The sequence below is a fragment of the Symphalangus syndactylus genome, chromosome 24 (genome assembly GCF_028878055.3).
Source record: "Symphalangus syndactylus isolate Jambi chromosome 24, NHGRI_mSymSyn1-v2.1_pri, whole genome shotgun sequence".
NCBI lineage: Eukaryota > Metazoa > Chordata > Mammalia > Primates > Hylobatidae > Symphalangus > Symphalangus syndactylus.
In genome coordinates this window covers 45308256-45325984 of record NC_072446.2, presented here as the reverse complement: position 1 = coordinate 45325984, position 17729 = coordinate 45308256, and the positions used below count along the sequence as shown (strand labels likewise).

The window sequence follows — 17729 nt, the reverse complement described above, 5'->3', positions numbered from 1 at the left end:
TCAGCCTCCCAAGTAGCTGGGACTACAGGCGCCTGCCACCACACCCGGCTAATATAATTTTTTGCATTTTTAGTAGAGGCGGGGTTTCATCGTGTTAGCCAGGATGGCCTCGATCTCCTGACCTCGTGATCTGCCCGCCTCAGCCTCCCAAAGTGCTGGGATTACAGGCGTGAGCCACCGCGCCCGGCCTGTCTGGCGTAGTTCTAACCTGAACAGTCAGCGGGCAGGGCGGCACCAGGCCTGGCCAGTGAGCGCCGCGCCTGCGCACTGCAGACTTTGAAGCCGCCGAGCCCTCCGCGAGGTGGGTGGGGACTGCCCGGGCATCCGGGTCCCTCACCCCGCCCCCGCGGCATGAATGAGAGGCGCGGCGCCCGCCCTTCCCCCGCCGGGCCCGCCCCTCGCGAGGGGCCGCCGCGCGTAGTCAGCCGCCGCCACCTCCGCCGCGCTCTGTCCGGACAGACGCTCGCCGCCCGCAGCCTGCCGCCCGCCACAGGGCGCTGACGGTCCCGCTGGTCTCCCGCTGCCGCCGGCACGCCCGAGTAAGTGAGCGAGCGAGGGCGGGGGCGCCGCGGCCGCCGCCCCTGGGCTGGGGTTTGGGGGACCGAGCCGGTCCGGGTTCGGGATGCTGAGGAGACCGCGGGCCCGCGCCGGCCTCCCACACACACACACACACTCTCGGGGCGCCTCGGCGGGCCGGGCGCGGTGTGCAGGGGTGAGGCGGTGTCTCCAGGCTGAGGAGGGACACGGAGGAGGGTCCGGCGCGGCCCCGGGACTGGAGGGTGAGTCCCGCACAAAGGGCGGAGCGGGGCTGTCACCTGGAGGTCACGGAGGGAAGGTGCGCGGGCCTCCGCACGTCCTGCTCGTCCAAGCCCTGGCATCGGGTCCCCGGGCGTGGGAGGAGGCTGGGATGAGCTGGGAGGCGAGGAGGAGGATGGCGAGGACGCTGCCCCCGCGTTGGCTGTGGGCGCGCGCCTTGGGGGGTGCGGCGTGGCAGTGTTTTCCTGGTCCCCGTCCACTCCTCCCCTTTCTTTGTGGCGCTTGTCTCGTGCCCCGTTGTCACAGTGTGTATGGCAGTGGTCGGAGTGGAGACCTCTTCTCTCGGCTTACTCATTAATGAAAGTCACCATCTGTGGGCAGGGGGCGTGTGTGGTTCCACAGGCCGGAGAATTAAGGACCCTCCTTTGTTTCTGGAGACCTAATGAGGGGTGTGTGTGTGTGTGTGTGTGTGTGTGTGTATGTGTGTGTGCGCGCGCATTCAAGTGAAAGGGACATCTATGAAATCAGAGAATCAGAGATTGTGAAAAAGGGTATGAGGAAAAGGGGAGGGGATATAACTGCATCACACCTTTACCCAATTCTTTACCTGATGTTATTTCAAACAGTTTTTTCTCACTGTAAAACCAGCGGATTTTATGCATTGGAAATGTGCATCTAAATTCTCATATATCTGTATTTCTAGAATACTTCGCCTTTTGGGGCTTAATGGTAAGATTCTCATGTCTGTCTACATAGGAATACTCCAACGTATAGGACACTGCTTTCTGGGTTTAGTTCATTGATAATTTGTCCGAATGCTCATAAACATGTCTATAGGAATACTCCAATATAGCTAGGACACAGTTTTCTCCGCTCCTGAATACAGGCAGATTTTGTTTCTTTCTGCCTCCCTGTGTTAATAAGAAGGTGGTCCAGCAGGTTCTGTCTGCCTCCTTGCTTTTTTTTTTCCCTTAATGCTTTGGCAGAGGGTTTTATTGCGTATTACCCTGGCATGCGCCCTTGCTTTGATGTGAATTTTCCTGTGTTCTGTTGTCTGGTTGTACAGCCCAGCTCAATGGCTCCTCTTACAGGACTACTGGAAAACAGAACACCTTTTTTCATTGTCCTCATCCCCAGAGAGAGAAGGAAGCTCTGTAGGTTCCCACAAATGTTGACTCTGTCAGACTGCCTGCCTGACTTTGTTGTGTTGGTAAAGTTATGAAGAGTTGCAGTTGATGTGGACCAATTAAAAAGAGGCTAGTGGGATAGCACCAGCTCTTCCTTGCTATTTTGGTTTTAAAACAAATTATATGAATTTTGCAAGATAGTTGTTAACTCTGGTTGCATGATGATTTTCAGTTTCTTTTTTACCATATACTTTTACAGGGTGTTAGGAAATTAGCCACTCATTTACAAGAAACACACCTCCAAGATATTTTTATTATGGGCTGGGTGCGGTGGCTCACACCTGTAATCCCAGCACTTCGGGGGGCCGAGGTGGGTGGATCACCAGAGGTCAGAAGTTTGAGACCAGCCTGGCCAACATGGTGAAACCCTGTCTCTACTAAGAAAATACAAAAAATTAGCCGGGCATGGTGGCGAGCGCCTGTAATTCCAGCTGCTCAGGAGGCTGAGGCAGGAGAATCGCTTGAACCCCCGGAGGCGGAGGTTGCAGTGAGCCTATATCGCGCCATTGCATTCCAGCCTGGGCAACGAGAGCGAAACTCCATCTGAAAAAAAAGAAAAAAAAAAGATATTTTTATTATGATCTTTGGATTCAAAATAGCGGTTTTAAAAAATTAAGAGGCGCTTATATTGGATGACAAGAATAATTGTATGAGTTCTGTTTTCTTTAAGATTCTCTTTAATATTTTTAAAAATCACATATATTTTAATTCCTAGTAGTTTTCAGTGGAAAAATGAAATGTAAACTAAGCAGTCTTCCACAGCATCTGTTTATGTATATTCCCTCTGTTTAAAACATTTGCTTTTAATTTGGAGGGGAAATTTTCCATGGTCAGTTCAGGATACATTATTCTTAGTAAAATTCTTACCACGTTCAAATTCTTTTTTGTAAGAGTAAAAAAAATTAATGAAAGTTGATTTTTCAATTGGGGACATTTTGGTTTTAATGCATGATTTAAATAAAATCTTAATATCAATTAATTTAATTCAGATAAGTTAATTTAAAACAAGAGCTTTTATGAAGGAAAAATGAAGCAGAAAAAACAAACAAGAGCTTTATTAACTAAAGTCACTAATGTTGAAGTAACCCAATACATTTATAAACTGCCTGTCTTGACTGCATAAGACATCTTTTAGGAGTCTCCTTAAAACAAACCATAAGGGGAAGTCTTAGATAAACAGAGTAGCATAACCGGAATTATCACTGAAATAGGCTTGCACAGTATCGCAATTTCATGGAAGTTTAATTTTGCAAGAGTGACTTAGCTATTTTTAATATCAACAAAGGAACCTAAACACAGCCTGGCCTTGTTATTCAGCATTCTGTTAATCAAAGTATTTGCCAGCCCATAGTTTAGCATTCTGTAGTATGATGATTGAAGAAAAATTCTAAACTAACTTTTAGATCATTAAAATAGATAAAATAATGTTAAGTGCTGTTTTAATAGTAAATATTTATTCATTAGAATAGTAATATTATGTTAGTGATGGTAAGAGCATATATGGTAACACTTTGTTAACTAGGATCTATTATCCTCCCAATAATGTCTCATAATAAAAAGTAACTTATTTTTCCATTGAGCATTCTCTATCAATAATTGCTTTTTTGTTTTTTGGGTTTTTTTTTTTTTTTTTTTGAGATGGAGTCTCACCCTGGAGTGCAGTGGCATGATCTCGGCTCACCGCAGCCTCCGTCTCCCAGGTTCAACTGATTCTCGTGCCTCAGCTTCCCGAGTAGCTGCGAATACAGGCACTGGCCACCACGCCTGGCTAATTTTTTTTGTATTTTTAGTAGAGACAGAGTTTTGCCATGTTGGCCAGACTGGTCTTGAGCTCCTGGCCTCAAGCCATCTGCCTGCCTTAGCCTCCCAAAGTGCTGTGATTATAGGTGTGAGCCACTGTGCCCGGCCAATAATTGTTTATTGTTTTAAATGGGAGTTTATTCTAAGATCAGTAAAATGTTATTACAATGTGTTAGCTTGAATCATATGAAATTGCCATGTTTAGACTGAGAAAAAATCAAAATCAGCAGTCTTATATATTATATAGTTCAACCACTCTCAACTCTTACTGGTTTCTTTTAGTATTTACCTTTATACTTATTTCATTTTTAATGTTTATACTGCTATTTCGTAGCTCTTCACTTTTGGATATTATCTGTGGACTTCTATTTTGGAAGTTGAAGACTTAACTGTCTCACATAACTATCCTTCCATTTCCCACTCATACTTGACAGTTAGGTCGGTATTCAGTATTTATATGACTGACAGTGTACCTGTTATTCACAGATGAGCCACATAGGGTACTATTACTGTGTTTTCTTCTTGAACAACTTGTGTTGCTCTTGAATTAAATAATTGCCTCTTTTGTTTGGTTGGTTTTCATTTGCTGAGTTTTCTTTGTATCAGTCACTAATTCATTCAAACTCTATGACAAAACTGATTATCTTTGAATATTCTCAGGTAACCACTCACTTTCATATCTTTTCCCCAGGAGATGGTCCTGCTGGAGCCCCCTCTCTCCTACTGCAGTCTAGAATTGTTTGTTCCCTGGACTACTGCATAGCCATCATCCTGGGACTTCCCTTTGTCATCATCTTGGGAATTCCCTTTGCCTTCCTCCTGTGTTAGGTCTTCTATTTCCTGGACCCTGTGTCTTCCTTATTCTTGAGTAGCGTCCTGAGAAAGGGTCATACAAAATCTGAAATTCCTTCCTGAATTCAGAAGTTACATGTCTGGAAATGCCTTCATTTTACCTTCACTCTATAGCTTGGTGTTAAAATCTGGATTGAAAATTAATGTCACTGTTTTGAAGACATTGTTCCATTAGCTTCCAGTGTCACTACCGAGAAGTCCAATGTCATTTTAATCCTCATTCCCTTTTTCTTCCCACTCTGGAAGATTTTACGATCTTCAGTTTATCCCTGGCGTTCCTGACATTTCATGATGTACCTTGGAATAGATATTTTTTTTACTTTTGCTTGTGGGGTAGATTGTATTTTCCAAAAATGGCTGTACATATATGTGTGTGCACACTCCCCCTATCTCACCCAATATGCTATTCTTTGTGTTGTTCTTTGTGCCTCCATCAAGCAGTGGGGTCTTTGTTTCCTCCTCTTGAACCTGTGCAGACAGGAATTCTCCCCTGAACGTTTTGGATCTTGAGCATTGTGTTTTAAGAGCACAGCTGCAAGATCAAGAGCATGCACCTGGCACTGCTAGGTGCCCAGCACCATCAGGCCAGCATCTCCCTTCCCATTTTCTTTGTGACCACTGTTCAGGCATTGAGATTAAGCACTGTAGATGTGTATGTGTTCATTGAGAGAGGGGATTAAGTTTTTTTACTTTTAAATGAAATCATCAATGAAAATATTAATTGACATCAGAGAGAGTTTCTTTTAAGCAGTGAAATGAAGCAACATGACGGCTGTCAGGTGCATTTTTTAAAAATCCACCTTAGGAAATGACAAAAAAAGAAATGACCAAAAAGAAACTATCTTGAGCTTCATGATTAAATATGTCATTATTAAATGTGACAAATATATTGTTTGCAAGAATTTCTGTGATGAGAAGATGGAAGCAAGAGGAGCTGCATAAATCACAGCTTCACAGAACATTGTCAGTATGTTTGTGTTTATCTCATGGATACATATGATTATTATTATTATTATTATTATTTTGAGATGGAGTCTCACTCTGTCACCTAGACTGGAGTACAGTGGCACAATCTCGGCTCACCACAACCTCTGCCTCCCAGGTTCAAGGGATTCTCCTGCCTCAGCCTCCCGAGTAGCTGGGACTACAGGCATGCGCCACCATGTCCAGCTAATTTTTGTATTTCTGGTAGAGACGGGGGTTTCACTATGTTGGTCTGGCTGGTCTTGAAATCCTGACCTCGTGATCCGCCTACCTCAGCCTCCCAAAGTGCTGGGATTACAGGCGTGAGCCACCGTGTCTGGCCTTTTTTGTTTGTTTGTTTTTTTGAGACAGAGTCTCACTCTTTCACCCAGGCTGGAGTGCAGTGGCATGATCTCAGCTTACTCCGACCTCTGCCTCCTAGGTTCAAGTGATTCTTCTGCCTCAGCCTCCCCAGTTGCTGGGATTACAGGTGCCTGCCACCATGCCTGGCTAATTTGGATACATATTTTTAAAACATCCTTTGTTTACTCTTTAAAAATTTTAAAATTAAAAATCCTTTTTTTTCTATTTATAGCTGCTTTATCATTCATTTGGCTTTTCCATGACACCACCCAAGGGGCTGGATATTACAAGAGAACTTCAGATTCATGACCAAAAATCTGGAGTAGACACTCAGCACTGCCCGGCAAAGCTACCATTGATTCCTAATAAGATCTTTTTGCCTATCACTATTTCATAACTTCTCTCCACTCTTTAAACTCATCAGCAACCCACCCGTCCTACTCAGATAAGCTGACCTCATAATTCATTGAAGGTTTAGGAGATATCAGACAGAAACCACTCATCTTCCCCGCAACCAAATCTAGAAATCTGCCTTCCTTAGACCCATGTTTTCTGTCTCCTATCGGAGGCAAGCTCCCCTCTCTACTGTGTTCTTCCTCTCATCTTCTATACCTCATGCCCCCTCATATCTCACAGCTTTTGCATTTTTGCCCTCTCTCTTGCATCATCAGCAACTCTCCAGGGGGCTATCCATGTCAGCATACACACATGCTGTGATGTTGCCCATCTTTAAAATCAGAATAAGCTTCAGCAAACAACTTTTCCCTGACCCTCCTCTATCTCTTTCTATTTACCTACATGGTTAAGTCTCTCAAAAGAGAAGTTTACGCGTCTTCCCTACCTCCTCTATAGTGCATACCACCCTCTGAAATTCTGTTGTTTAATAATTTTTGTGTGACTTACCCCTAATAGAAGGTGAGCTCCAGGAACGCAAGGACCTCATCTGTCCTGTTTACCACTCTGTCCCCTAGGACAGCAGGTGGCCCAAGTATCTACTCAATACATGAGCAAAAGAAGCACAACTGACCTGGTAAAATAGCTTTTGATTTTTAAAAATTTCTAACAAGAGAATCCATGTTTTTTAATTACTCACCATTTTTTGCTACACTTAAAAGTTGAAACAATTATGAAGAGTATATTAATGATCAAATTTTACCCTATGTTACATTTCATTCTTTCACAAGTATGACTTAATATTGGCAGTCTTGGGCCGGGCATGGTGGCTCATGCCTGTAATCCCAGCACTTTGGGAGGCCGAGGCGGGTGGATCATGAGGCCAGGAGTTCAAGACCAGCCTGGCCAAGATGGTGAAACTCCATCTTACTAAAAATACAAAAAATTAGCCGGGTGTGGTGGCGGGTGCCTGTAATCCCAGTTACTCGGGAGGCTGAGACAGAGAATTGCTTGAACCCGGGAGGCAGAGGTTGCAGGGAGCCAAGATTGTGCCATTGCACTCCAGCCTGGGCGACAGAGCAAGACTCTGTCTCAAAAAAAAAAAAAAAAAAAAAAAAATATATATATATATATATATGCAGTCTTGCACCTGGACTCTGGCATCAGACTGCTTGGAGTTGAATTCCAGTTCTTTCACTTTTTGCTATGTGACCTCCAGCAGGTTTCCTAACCTCTCTCTTTCTTCATTTGTAATGTGGTTAATAATAGTTCCTACCTCATGTGTTTGTTTTGTGTTCCAAATGAGATAATATGTAAAATGCTAAACTCAGTATTTGTCTTGGGAGTAAACTCAATGAAAAATAATAGTAATTATTATAGCCTTCTCCAGTTTATAATATTTGACTCTGACTTGGTCTCTGTAATATTTTTGTTCAAAATACTGTATCTTCTAGGGTATATGGGCTATCAGTATGATGATTCAGCCGTTCTTGGTTTTGTGTGGGGGATGTGTGTGTGTTTGTTTTTAAGAGAGAGAGTCTCGTTCTGTCGCCCAGGCTGGAGTGCAGTGGTGTGATTTCCAACTCACTGCAGCCTTAACCTCCAGGGCTCAAGCAATCCTCCCACCTCAACCTCCCAAGTAGCTGCGACCACAGGCACACACCAGCATGCCAGACTAATTTTTTTTTTTTTTTTTGTAGAGGCAGGGTCTCACTATGTTGTCCAGGCTGGTCTCAAACTCCTGGGCTCAAGTGACCCTACCAGCACCTCCCAAAGTGCTAGGATTACAGGCAGGAGCCACCATGCCCAGCCAATAAATCATTTTGATCACTTGATAAAATATTTTTGTTTCAAGCCAAGTCCTGTTCTTTGTTTATTTGGTTTTCTCAGAGGTGAGGTTCTTTCTTCATGTTATTCCACATTAAGTTTTCTTATTTCTGGAAATGGAGCTTTAAAAACACCCGATATATCATCAACAGATTTTTTTTTTCTTTTGAAGCAGCTATAAGACAATGTTCTTTTCACCTACTAGCTAGCTGGGAGGGTAAATATATATAGCAGTACAAAGTATATTCTGAGGACCACATAAAAAATACAGACAGGCTCTGTAGAAATTCAGACTAGGGAGAGTCAGGTACTTCTAACCCTAAGGGATTCCTACAAATTTTCTGCATGTTAAATAGTCTGTTTTAGCTTATTCTCTTATTACTTGTCTTGGTTTTTATTTTGAAAGTTTGCTTAATAATCATGGGAATATTTTAGATTTTAAAATACAAAATATACAAGCTAAAATTGAGAGCAATTTTTAGTTGTAGAAACTGTTTCTTGAAGTAATTGACTTAGCATTTGCTCTGCCTCTTTCTTTTCTTATCTAGGTAGGTAGTGGGGACTCCTTCAGTCATCTGAGCAATTCATATCTCAGAATGTAGTGTTGGGTAAATTGAGGGTTCTAAAAGAATGCCAGATGGTTTGAAAGGAACTGTGAGCATTCCAACTAGTGCAGTCCTTTGAAAGCCAACTGGCAGAGCCTCCTGTGCTTTGGAGGTAGGAACCAGACACTTTGTTCCATGCCAGCTGGCCCAGGAATAGCTGGCCAGTGGCCTTGCTTTTGGCTGGCCACTCTTGGGAAAGCTGGCCTGGGCCCTCCATGTGCCCTAAGGATAGTCTGATACCAGAGAGTTGCACTAGCCTTCCATAGTACCCCAGGGAGCTGGAGGAAGCCTGCAATGGCAAGGGAAAGGAAACTGCTTTTTAGATAATGTTACAAGTGAACCTCATGTTACAAATTTGCTCTGGAAATTTAATGTAATTTGAATTTTTTTTTTTTTTTTTTTTTTTTTTTTTGAGATGGAGTCTCGCTCTGTCACCCAGGCTGGAGTGCAGTGGTGTGATCTCGGCTCACTGCAAGCTCCGCCTCCCGGGTTCACGCCATTCTCCTGCCTCAGCCTCTCCGAGTAGCTGGGACTACAGGCGCCCGCCACCACCCCAGCTAATTTTTTGTATTTTTAGTAGAGAAGGGGTTTCACCGTGGTCTCTATCTCCTGACCTCGTGATCCACCTGCCTCGGCCTCCCAAAGTGCTGGGATTACAAGCGTGAGCCACCGCGCCCGGCCTTGTAATTTGAATTTTTATGGATTCACTGTTGTTGGGTGTATTAAAGTTGCAATGAACTGTAGTGAATGTTTTTATATTGTAAGTAACTTCCAGGTTACCTGCTTTCAAAGTTCCTGTTTTTATTTGTCGACTTTTCTTAAAGTGAGGTTTGCCTGTTCCTTTTGTTGTCATCTTCTAAAGTTTTGATCATTTGAATTAGGAAAATTTTTCCAACTTGTTGTAAAGTTTGCTCCTGTGTAAACCATAGACTTTTTTTTTTTTTTTGAGACGGAGTCTTGCTCTGTCACCCAGGCTGGAGTGCAGTGGTGCTCTTTCTGCTCACTGCAACCTCTGCCTCCTGGGTTCAAGCGATTCTTCTGCCTCAGCCTCCCAAGTAGCTAGGATTACAGGCATGCGCCACCACACTCAGCTAATTTTTGTGTTTTTAGTAGAGACAGGGTTTCACCATGTTGGCCAGGCTGGTCTTGATCTCAAGTGATCTACCTGCCTCAGCCCCTAGAGTGCGGGGATTACAAACTTGAGCCACCACGCCTAGCCATAAACCATAGATTCTATAGAAGGTTAATTATGTATGTAGTCTTAGCTTGTCTCTCATTTTGATGATACTTATGTTTTCCCGATTAGACAGGTGCTTGTATCAGATACAGTTCTTCACTTCCTTTAGCAAATTTAATATCATAATTGTTTAATTGACAGCAAAAGAAGTGCAAATATCATACTGTAAGAATAATGAGCATTCAGTTCATTTGATGACAGTGTTTATTGAATTCTCAAAATTAATAGCTTCACTGCTGTCCATCGGTATGCTTTATGTTGCCTTAATTTTTTTTTCAAATTTGGAGATTGAATGGTGCTGCAGTATCTGTTAAGTTTATTAAGTTCATCTCGGCAAACCAAAAAAAATTATAGCTACCTGTATCTGTTTATTGTTCCTTCCCAAATCTGAGCATGTGAAATTATGCTCAGTGATATAAATTTGAAATAGAACCTAGATATTATATCTAAATAGTCTCTTTATCTTGGACTGAATGAAAAAAGTTGACAGATAATGAAACGTCAAATTATGAGTTAATGTAGTTTGTGGGAAATGGGTGGGAAGGGAAATCGAAGGTGTAGGCTTTCATTCATTTTCTTTAGCATGAAACAAGTTGCAAAACTTCTTCAGAAATGTGTTGGAAATCTCATGCATGGCTATAATTAAATAAAGGCTTTTACACAAACTTTTCGATTATCTCTGTAAACAGGGCAGATAGAATTTTCGGGGTAGTAAGATTTTTTTTTCTTAAATCACAGAACAGTGTATCAATAGCCAGGGGCAATATTATACTCAGAAAATCATCTTTCATATTGGTTAACCTATACTAAAAAGCTTTTATGCCAGTAGCTTTAAATATATTGCCTATTTACTGCTTACAGCAATCCTCAAAGAGTTGTTTATGGATGACAAACTAAAGGTCAAAGAAGTAACCTGTTCAGGTTTACAAGTTCAGGGTCCAGTTTTGAACCTAGGCCTTCATCCTCTAGAGCCCACCACCTGTCACAGTGGATGTTACCAACTTTTCACAAGAATACAGTCTCTTTACTATTCAGATGTTATCCTGTACTGGCACCTCTGGAGGGCTATTGATAATGGAAGTGCAGAGATCTTTGCAGAGAAAAGCTGGAGAATAAGAAGAGATTTGGCCGAGGGGTTGGGGGGGAATCTATATTTTTTAAATCTCTTCTGATGCTCCTGCAGAACTACTGCAGTAAATAAAAATGACTTGTCAGAATCAGATGGAGCAAAGGGGGTTTATTAGTTTCCTAACATTCCTGTAACACAATTACTATAAACTTAGTGGCTTAAAACAACAGAAAGTTGTTCTTTCACAGTTCTGGAGGTAGAAGTCCAAAATCAAGGTGACAGCAGGGTTGCTGTGCTCCCTCCAAAGACTCTAGAGGGGAATCCTTCCTTGCCTTCCCCAGGTTTTGGTGATTCCACACATTCCAGTCTCTGCTTCTGTCTTCACATGGTCTTCTCTTTCTCTCTTATAAAGACACTTGCCATTGGATCTAGAATCCATTCAAATAATCCAAAATGCTCTCATCTCCAGATCCTTAAATTATATCTGCAAAGACCCTTTTTTTTTTCTTAAATAAAGTCAGTTCAAATAAAGTCACATTCACCGATTCCTTGTGTTAAGAAATGGACATATCTTTTTGAGGGCCACCATTCAATCCACTCAAGAGAGTAAGATTTTTCCTTGGTAATAATTTTTACTTTGACTACTGTCTCACACAGAATCCGAAATTAGACAAGTGTTCAGCAGACCATGATACAAAGTGTGGAAAAATATTGGAAGTATAGAAAGACAGAAGATTCAAGTTCAGGGGAAGGTTTATGGGATCAAGGCAGGTTTCATGGAGGTTGTATTGCTTGAGGTACTTTATGAAGGATGGACAGAATTTTATGAGATAGTTGGGGATAGCCTGGGATGTGCAGATAGTGGAAGTATCAAGAAAAAAAGATAGGGAGTCATCTTCAGGGAACCATAACTAATGCATTTGACTAAAGTCTGGTATTTAGAGAAATAGTGGGGAATGAGGATGAAAAGTATGGGCCAATTCATGGGAGGCCTTTAGTGTTGAGCTGATGAATTTGTACTTGGTTTAGAGTTGCTTATCCATAAGAATGCTATATTATAAGAGTTTCTGGCCAGGTGTGGTGGCTCACGCCTGTAATCCCAACACTTTGGAAGGCCGAGGTGGGGCAGATCACTTGAGGTCAGGAGTTCGAGACCAGCCTGTCCAACATGGTGAAACCCTGACTCTACTAAAAATACAAAAATTAGCCAGGTGTGGTGGCACATGCCTGTAATCCCAGCTACTTGGGAGGCTGAGTCAGGAGAATCTCTTGAACTCAGGAGGCAGAGGTTGCAGTGAGCCGAGATCGCGCCATTGCACTCCATCCTGGACGATAGAGTGAGACTCTGTCTCAAAAAAAAAAAAAAAAAAGGAGTTTCTAACAGGGGCCTTCTAAACAATGATAAAACCCTTTGAAAGAAATATGTAGATCTTCTTTCAAAATAGATTTTCAGAGGGTTCCATAACCCTAAGAAAAGGTTAAGAACTACTGCTGTATTAGAAATGAAATGTTTTATGCTTTGAAGATGTTTCTGGAAAACTATTGATTTTCTGTTCTGTTTACTTTGAATTGCTTGGAAGATAATTTGAAAATTGACCTCCAGAGAAACTTAGTCAGCGTTGTGTGTGGAATATATTGTAAATGTTGCATATTAAAAGTTAAAATACTATTTCAGAAGGGATGTGAAGGAGGCCCTGGATTCTTAGAAAATGATTACACAAAAAGAAAAATTCTGGGCCGGGCGTGGTGGCTCACGCCTGTAATCGCAGCACTTTGGGAGGCCTAGGTGGGTAGATCACGAGATCAGGAGTTCAAGACCAGCCTGTCCCAGATGGTGAAACCCCGTCTCTACAAAAATACAAAAAAATTAGCCGGGTGCCGTGGCAGGCGCCTGTAATCACAGCTACTCAGGAGGCTGAGGCAGGAGAATCACTTGAACCCTGGCAGCAGAGGTTGCAGTGAGCTGAGATCACACCACTGCACCCCAGCTTGGGTGCAGAGACTGTCTCAAAAAAAAAAGAAAAGAAAAAGAAAAATTCACAGCATTCAGTTCGGAATGCAGCCGTGACTTCTGTTTTCTGTGTCTTCATTTTCTCTATTTCAATTCACTACCACCATCCATTTAGAACTCCAGAATTATATAAAAGCATGACACAGTTCTAAGGGGAGTAAATGGACAGCTGCATTCCTAAAGTTTTTTTTTAAATGTATTATATAAAAACTGTATTTTATCTACTGTTGATTTCCAGTGAAATAACCTACTTCAGGAAACAATATTTATATTATATAGCTGTCTGGTCATATATGAGGAAAAAATGATATTTTCCATATAACTTATTCTGTTTCTAAATAATCAACTGCCATGACTTTTTTTTCATTGATCCTTTTGTTTTCTACCTGAGATTAATATTTTAATACTTTTTTTTCAGACTTTTCTGCTAGTGAGGTTCTTCTTTTAAATTTTTTTATTATGGAAAATTGTAAACACATCCAAAAGTAGATACTACTACAATGTACTCCCCTGTGCCTATCAATGGGATTCAACAATTAACAAGATTTTGCCACATTTGTTTCATTTATCCTTTTATCTTTTGCCCTTCTTTGCTGAGGTTTTGTATTGTTTTGTTTTTTGTTTTTTGTTTGTTTTTGAGATGGAGTCTTGCTCTGTTGTCCAGGCTGGAGTGCAGTGGCACCATCTTGGCTCACTGCAAGCTCCGCCTCCTGGGTTCACGCCATTCTCCTGCCTCAGCCTCCAGAGTAGCTGGGACTACAGGCGCCCACCACCACGCCGGGCTAATTTTTTTATATTTTTAGTAGAGATGGGGTTTCACTGTGTTGGCCAAGACGATCTTGATCTCCTGACCTCGTGATCCACCCACCTCAGCCTCCAAAGTGCTGGGATTACAGGCATGAGCCACCACGCCTGGCTAATTTTTGTATTTTTGGTAGAGATGGGGTTTCACGATGTGGCCCAGGCTGGTCTCGAGCTCCTGACCCCAAGGAATCCGCCCACCTCGGCCTCCCAAAGTGCTGGGATTACAGGCGTGAGCCACTGCGCCCGGCCACCCTGGCATACTTCTATATGGACCTCTAAAAAATAAGGACATTGTCTTAGAGAACCAGAATGCCATCCTCACACCTAATAAAATCAAGTTACTTATTGGTTTCATCTAATAGCTAGACTTTGTTCAGCTTGCCAGATTGTCTCAGGAATATATTTTGTAGAGACGGTTTGTTCACCCTGGGATTCAGAGTCCCCAGATCACATTTGGTCATTTTGTCTCTTACGTCTAGGGCAATTCCTCCTCCCCATTTTGTTTTGTTTTGTGTAATGGACTCATTGTAGGAACTGGGTCAGTTATTCTGTGGAATTTCTCACATTTGTGATTTGTCTTCTTGCTTCATCATGGTGTCAGTTTGTTGCTCTGTTCTGTGTGTTTCCTATAAATGGAAATTAGTTCTAGAGACTCGATTAAAATCAAATTTAAGTTTTTTGGCAAGAATAGTTACTAGGTGTGCAATATTGCATCACATTCAACTGCCCATAGTGTCTGGCTACTCCACTTCTATTGTTGCTAAAAGACTCCACTGATGGTCATGTCAATGTAAGTTATTTCTTCTGTGGTGGCAAAATGTTGATTTTCTTATTCTGTTACCTCTTCCACGTTTACTCGCAGGAATTCCATAAAGAAGACCTTTCCTTTATCAAGTAGGGCTGTTTGGGGTTACTCTGAAATGCAGTTTGTATGAGAGACTGATGAGTAATTTTATACTATTATATCCTTCATAAAAGATAATGTGTTTTAATCAGAGTAAAAGAAATTGAGGCCTTCCTTCCTTCCTTCCTTCCTTCCTTTCTTTCTTTTCTTTCTTTCTTTCCTTTCTTTTCTTTCTTTCTTTCTTTCTTTCTTTCTTTCTTTCTTTCTTTCTTTCTTTCTTTTCTTTTCTTTTCTTTTCTTTTCTTTTCTTTTCTTTTCTTTTCTTTCTTTTCTTTCTTTCTTTCCTTTTTCTCCTCTCTGGCGCAGGCTACAATCTACTCGGCTTGCTGCTGCCCGCGCCGCGGACTGCCTGGGACTGCCGGCGCGCGCCACCGCTGCCTGCCTTTTCTCCTTTGGATGCAGGCACGCGTTCGCCATCTTGGCCACGCTGGTCGCCAGCTCCTGACGCCGAGTGCTCTGCCCCCCTCAGCCTCCCGAGGTACTGGGACTACAGACGGAGTCTCGCTCACCCAGTGCTCGGTGTTGCCCGGGCTGGAGTGCGGTGGTGTGGTCTGGCCTCGCGGCAGCCTCTACCCCCCGGCCGCCTGCCTTGGCCTGCCAGGGTGCTGGGATTGCAGCCCCTGCCCGGCCGCCGCCCCATCTGGAAGGTGGGGAGCGCCTCTGCCCGGCCGCCCCGTCTGGGAGGTGAGGAGCACCTCTGCCTGGCCGCCCCGTCTGGGAAGTGAGGAGCGCCTCTGCCCGGCTGCCCCGTCTGGGAAGTGAGGAGCGCCTCTGCCCGGCCACCCACCGTCTGGGAAGTGAGGAGCGCCTCTGCCCGGCCACACACCGTCTGGGAAGTGAGGAGCGCCTCTGCCCGGCCACCCACCGTCTGGGAAGTGAGGAGCGCCTCTGCCCGGCCGCCTCATCTGGGAAGTGAGGAGCGCCTCTGCCCGGCCGCCCGGTCTGGGAAGTGAGGAGCGCCTCTGCCCGGCCGCCCACCGTCTGGGAAGTGAGGAGCGCCTCTGCCCGGCCACCCACCGTCTGGGAAGTGAGGAGCGCCTCTGCCCGGCCAGCCCGTCTGGGAAGTGAGGAGCGCCTCTGCCCGGCCGCCCCATCTGGGAAGTGAGGAGCGCCTCTGCCCGGCCACCCATCGTCTGGGAAGTGAGGAGCGCCCCTGCCCGGCCGCCCCGTCCGGGAAGAAGTGAGGAGCACCTCTGCCCGGCCGCCCCGTCTGGGAAGTGAGGAGCGCCTCTGCCCGGCCGCCCCGTCCGGGAAGAAATGAGGAGCGCCTCTGCCCGGCCACCCATCGTCTGGGAAGTGAGGAGCGCCTCTGCCCAGCCGCCCCGTCCGGGAGGAAGTGAGGAGCGCCTCTGCCCGGCCGCCCCGTCCGGGAAGAAGTGAGGAGCGCCTCTGCCCGGCCGCCCCGTCCGGGAAGAAGTGAGGAGCGCCTCTGCCCGGCCGCCCCGTCCGGGAAGAAGTGAGGAGCACCTCTGCCCGGCCGCCCCGTCTGGGAAGTGAGGAGCGCCTCTGCCCGGCCGCCCCGTCCGGGAAGAAATGAGGAGCGCCTCTGCCCGGCCACCCATCGTCTGGGAAGTGAGGAGCGCCTCTGCCCGGCCACCCACCGTCTGGGAAGTGAGGAGCGCCTCTGCCCGGCCACCCACCGTCTGGGAAGTGAGGAGCGCCTCTGCCCGGCCGCCCCGTCTGGGAAGTGAGGAGCGCCTCTGTCCGGCCGCCCCGTCTGGGAAGTGAGGAGTGCCTCTGCCCGGCCGCCCCGTCTGGGAAGTGAGCAGCGCCTCTGCCCGGCCACCCCGTCCGGGAAGAAGTGAGGAGCGCCTCTGCCCGGCCGCCCTGTTCGGGAAGAAGTGAGGAGCGCCTCTGCCCGGGCGCCCCGTCCGGGAAGAAGTGAGGAGCGCCTCTGCCCGGCCGCCCCGTCCGGGAAGAAGTGAGGAGCGCCTCTGCCCGGCCGCCCCGTCTGGGAAGTGAGGAGCGCCTCTGCCCGGCCACCCCGTCCGGGAAGAAATGAGGAGCGCCTCTGCCCGGGCGCCCCATCCGGGAAGAAGTGAGGAGCGCCTCTGCCCAGCCGCCCCATCCGGGAAGAAGTGAGGAGCGCCTCTGCCCGGCCACCCATCGTCTGGGAAGTGAGGAGCACCTCTGTCCGGCCACCCACCGTCTGGGAAGTGAGGAGCGCCTCTGCCCGGCTGCCCCGTCTGGGAAGTGAGGAGCGCCTCTGCCCGGCCACCCACCGTCTGGGAAGTGAGGAGCGCCTCTGCCCGGCCGCCCCGTCTGGGAAGTGAGGAGCGCCTCTGCCCGGCCACCCATCGTCTGGGAAGTGAGGAGCGCCTCTGCCCGGCCACCCATCGTCTGGAAGTGAGGAGCGCCTCTGCCCGGCCACCCCGTCTGGGAAGTGAGGAGCGCCTCTGCCCGGCCGCCCCGTCTGGGAAATGAGGAGCGCCTCTGCCCGGCCACCCATCGTCTGGGAAGTGAGGAGCGCCTCTGCCCGGCCTCCCATCGTCTGGGAGGTGAGGACCGCCTCTGCCCGGCCGCCCCGTCCGGGAGGAAGTGAGGAGCGCCTCTGCCCGGCCGCCCCGTCCGGGAAGAAGTGAGGAGCGCCTCTGCCCGGCCGCCCCGTCCGGGAAGAAGTGAGGAGCACCTCTGCCCGGCCGCCCCGTCTGGGAAGTGAGGAGCGCCTCTGCCCGGCCGCCCCGTCCGGGAAGAAATGAGGAGCGCCTCTGCCCGGCCACCCATCGTCTGGGAAGTGAGGAGCGCCTCTGCCCGGCCACCCACCGTCTGGGAAGTGAGGAGCGCCTCTGCCCGGCCACCCACCGTCTGGGAAGTGAGGAGCGCCTCTGCCCGGCCGCCCCGTCTGGGAAGTGAGGAGCGCCTCTGTCCGGCCGCCCCGTCTGGGAAGTGAGGAGTGCCTCTGCCCGGCCGCCCCGTCTGGGAAGTGAGCAGCGCCTCTGCCCGGCCACCCCGTCCGGG

General features: G+C 46.5%; 1 protein-coding gene across 4 annotated transcripts in view; it reads left to right on the top strand.

Annotated features, from left to right (window-relative positions):
• The first annotated feature begins 380 nt into the window (after window positions 1-380).
• Window positions 381-17729, top strand: part of RNF24 (ring finger protein 24) — a 101542-nt gene continuing 84193 nt past the window's right edge. For 3 of the 4 annotated variants that reach the window (XM_063633531.1, XM_055266292.2, XM_063633532.1), the window contains exon 1: window positions 400-539. The gene's annotated coding sequence lies outside the window, so the exon portion shown is untranslated. Of the gene's footprint in view, window positions 540-17729 lie in introns of all 4 variants that reach the window. The other variant, XM_055266291.2, reaches the window with a different exon arrangement.